This window comes from Lutra lutra, chromosome X (genome assembly GCF_902655055.1).
Source record: "Lutra lutra chromosome X, mLutLut1.2, whole genome shotgun sequence".
Taxonomy (NCBI): Eukaryota; Metazoa; Chordata; class Mammalia; order Carnivora; family Mustelidae; genus Lutra; species Lutra lutra.
The window spans coordinates 76,489,977-76,494,513 of record NC_062296.1 but is presented as its reverse complement, the minus strand read 5'-3'; positions in this window follow the sequence as shown (position 1 = coordinate 76,494,513).

Below are 4,537 nucleotides of genomic sequence, written 5' to 3'. Positions count from 1 at the left end.
GGAAGATAACAGCTTTTAATTTGTACTGATTTATTTAGGTTGTGGCCATGGGGATGTCAATAACATCTTTATTTTAGTCATTCTTATTGTTAAATCTATGTAAAAGACAAAGGTAGGATCTAGATTCTTTAAGTAAAAAAAAAAAATGATGATGATGATGATGAAGAAGAAAATGATGACAATGATGACAACAGGTGATGAAGAAATCCAAAGAGGAGAAGTTAACAACTGCCTGAATAGAAAAGAAAAAAGAAAACAATAGGTGCCACTTCTTAAACACCCATTAATGTGAAAATAAGCTGAACAATAAAGAAAAAGTTTTCTTTAAGGAACAAGTACCACACAAGAAGTCTATTAAATTACATGAGTTTACAAAGATCTATGATCATGGATACCTATAATAGTCCTTTAATTAAGGAGTAATGTTATAAGGGTAATGAGAAATTTAAAGGGGATAAAAGAGACCTCAATACTTAGTTTATTCTAAGATTTAAAAAAGGGAAAACATTTTTAAAATATTGGTTTGCTTCCAAAGCCTTCAGATGGCTACTTCAAGCTTAATAATATAGAAAGATTCTAGAAATTGAATTTCAGGTCTCAGTGAAATTCTAAAGAGATTAAAAGGAACTTTGGATAAATTTTTACTTCACATAGAAAATAGTTTGAAGACTACCCTTAAACTGAAGAATGGTGTATTACATAATTTGTCACATTTTTAAAAAATAGAGACATCATGCAGAAAAAAATGTTACTGAATTTGTGAAGGATATTCTGCAAATGTTGATTAGTGGACCAATACATATTTCAGCAATATTTGAGAAACTGACAAACATAAATTAAATTTTGTCAGATTGTAAACACATAAGAATTTCTTTCAGTACATCTCTTTTTAATCATGATCACAAATGTTACAACAAAATGAATTTGGATATGCAAGTTCGATCTTTCACTCCACATGTTGCCTACTTGATAAACTATCAAGTAAATTCTTATGTGAAAAACACAACTAAGAGAAATCTTAGTGACTCATTCTGTCATGGTCTCAGCCTATCTTTGGCAAACATGTAGTTGTTTTCTATAAGAAATGTCAAAGAAATGTTTCCTAAGCAAAGGTCTTTCAGATGTCTTAAAATCAATATTTTCTATTACATGGTATCATAAATATACTTAACTATAACCCCTGTAAAAAATTTTTTAAAAAACATTTTTGAAAAAAATGGATTTTAGAACTGTAACACTAAGGCTAAGTAGGGAGGTTTTCTCCTGTTTAGTACCATTAATTCAGCTGAATTACAGTCTCCTTTCTGGTCTCTTGGCCCCTGCCCTAGCCCCACTGTACTATATTCTCAGCTGATGTCAACCTTTTAAAAAATACTTGGTTGTATCAGTCATTTTCTGAAAACCAAAAGTTTATGATCTCACAGGGCTCTTAATAAGCTGTCCCCTTCCAACTGTCTTTCCTTCTTGACTCATCACCAGTAACATATCTTCTTTGCTGTTACCTGAATATACAGAGTCCTGCCTCATGTATACTTTACTTATTCTTCCTTTATTTATATGCTCTTTCCCTAGATATCATTGTAGCTTACTCTTAGTGTTCTTCAGGCCTTTGCAAAAATGGAAACCAAAACAAAAGCCCTTATACCCTCTTTCTTACACATTTTCCTCCCTTATTCTGCTTTGGCACTCTACATCGTATATATGACAGGTTGACATTTTACCTACTTTTTAATATTACTCTCTTTTCTACCCATTAGAATATCAGCTTCCTGTGGGCAGGAACTTTATCCATTTGGTTCATTGCTTTTTCCCAGACTCTAGAGTATTTGTTCAAGGAATGACTGAGGTCAGACTATGCATTTTGATAATAAATATTAACTCTGCTGGCCCTCTGGCTCTCAGACAAATTATCTGTCAGTTGAAATAATCAAGAGTATATTTCATATAATTAGACTATATATCCTAATGTTTGATGAGACCTTAAAAGTGTGCATATATTTACTCTGGTCTGAGACACAGCCTAGAGTGTCAGAACTGGAGATGGGACCAGAGAAGCTGGATTTGAGAGGCCTTGGTTTTATTTCTTCTTAGAAGTGTACAACTGGATAATTCAGCTGGCTTTTCTGCATCTTATTTTCCTTATCTACTAAATTGGACCAATAGAAATAATTATCTTCTTGCTTACCTCACAGGATTGTTATGAAATTCAAGTAAACTAAAGCATTTTTATATATTGTGTAAAAATTTTTGTGGGCTAAGTGTGCCTCATATTTACAAGTGTCAGGGAAAATACAAATTTAAAAATTTTTTTTTCAATCAGTTCTTCCTGGTGCAAAAAGGCTCCTCCCCCTTCCTCTTCTTAAAGTATTTACTTTAGAAATTTTGTAATTATAAGATCTTTATCTGCCTCTTTGAAATGTATGTACATCTTTTCAAAAACTAAATATGCTTTTTGTCAGTTTATAATTCAGGAATGTTTCCTTAAACCTGGGAGCCTGTCTTTGAAATGTAATCATCAAGGAAAATTGTACACCTATTTCCCAGTTTCTAAGAGAGGATAAGAGCCCTAATGTGGCTGGTATCTGACTCCAAGTTGGAAACTCCTGTCATAAAGATATGAGAAGCTTATTTATATTTTGAATAAAGACAACTACCAGACACAAATGGTCACTCCAATTACCAAGTGAATTTAGGATAAGAAAGGATGCTACCAAATTTTCTTAAAGAGTAGTGTTTACCTTAGGTACAAGTATACAACTGCTTGGCTATATAAAAGGTGAGATTTCTTTCTGTCTTTGTATTCTTTTTAGATTGCCTGTGATGTGCATTACATTCCAGTTTAATGCTTATTCAATAAGAAAATGGTTTTCTTTCTCTTCTTCTGACTTGGGGAGAGGTTTTCTGGGCTGGCAGAAGGTTTTTGTTTCTAATTATATTCCCCCAACATAGGTAAATGAAAAGTCACATTCACAAACAAACAAAAAACAAAAACAAAACAACAACAACAACAACAACAGAACAGAACAAGGGGAATTCTGGTTTCCACTTGGCAACTGGAAGAAACATCATCCCATCCTTACAACAATCAAAGCTGGACAAATGCAAGTTTATAACTTTTCTCAAATCCATAAAAGACTTTCAGTCACAGGGTAACCAACTAGGGCCAATATATAAAAAGAATTCAACCTGAATTGTTAACAAACTAGTAGGGGACCAGTGGAGATGGGAAAGAGAATGTGATTCCCTTGGGGATCATAGATGGAGGCGTTCAAACCCACTTTTAGGACTAAACTTTCTCCATGGGCCTCACTGCCCTCCCCAAAAGATTGGTAAGGTACCAGAGACAGAAAAACACACTGTTAAGGGAATAAAAAGACAAACCATAGACAGGGCAAAAATATTTGTAAATCACGTATATGGCAAATGACTCATTTCCAGAATATATAAAGAACTTTCAACACTCATCAAAGAGAAAGTAAACACCCTAATAAAAACATGGGTAAAAGGTTTGAATACACACTAAATCAAAGAAAAAGTAAGGAAAATGAGCAGATTAAATAAGCTCACTATCCCTGCTCTTTAAGGAATTTCAAATTAAAAACACTATGAGGGACACCTGGGTGGCTCAGTTGGTTAAGCACCTGCCTTTGTCTCAGGTCATGATCTCACAGTCCCAGGATCGAGTCCGCCATTGGGCTCCCTGCTCAGTAGGGTGCCTGCTTCTCCTCTGCCTGCTGCTCCCCCTGCTTGTGTGCCCATGCTCGCTATCTCTCTCTTTCTCTGTCAAATAAATAAATAAAATCTTTTTAAAAAATAAAAATAAATAAAAATAAAAACAGGATGAAATACTGTCACATGTTCATTAGAATGAGTAAAAGAAAATAATTTGCTGGTGAGGAGACAGACCAGTTCAAATACTCATATATTGCAAAATGGTACTGTCATTTTGGAAAGTAGAAACAGTTTGGCTGTTTCTGATAAAGTTAGGCACACCTATACCATGTGACCCAGAAATCACACTTCTCCCCAAAAGAAATAAAACTTATGTTCACATAAAAACCTGTATGTGGATGTGTACAGTAGCTAGCTTTACTAATAATTACAAAACACTGGAAAGAACCCAAATGTTCTGCAGCCAGTCAACAGATAAACAAACTGTAGTACAGCCATATAGTAGAATACTATTCAGCAATAAAATGAAAAACAAAACAAAACAAAACAAAAACTATTGATACATGCAACAACATGAATAAAGCTCAAATGCTTTTCCCTAGTTGTAAAAAAGACCGTATCAAAAGACTATAAACAAATAATTATATTTATAATGACATTCTGAAAGAGGCAAAGCTATAGACATAGAGAATAGATCAGTGGTGTTATGGGTTGAGGGCTGGCCTAGGAGTTGACTACAAAGGAAGGCATGAAGAAATTCTTTGAGTTGATGAAACTTTTCTGTATCATGACTTTGGTTATGGATACATGACTCTACATTTGTCAAAATTGATAAAATGGCACATCACAAGGAGTAAATTTTACT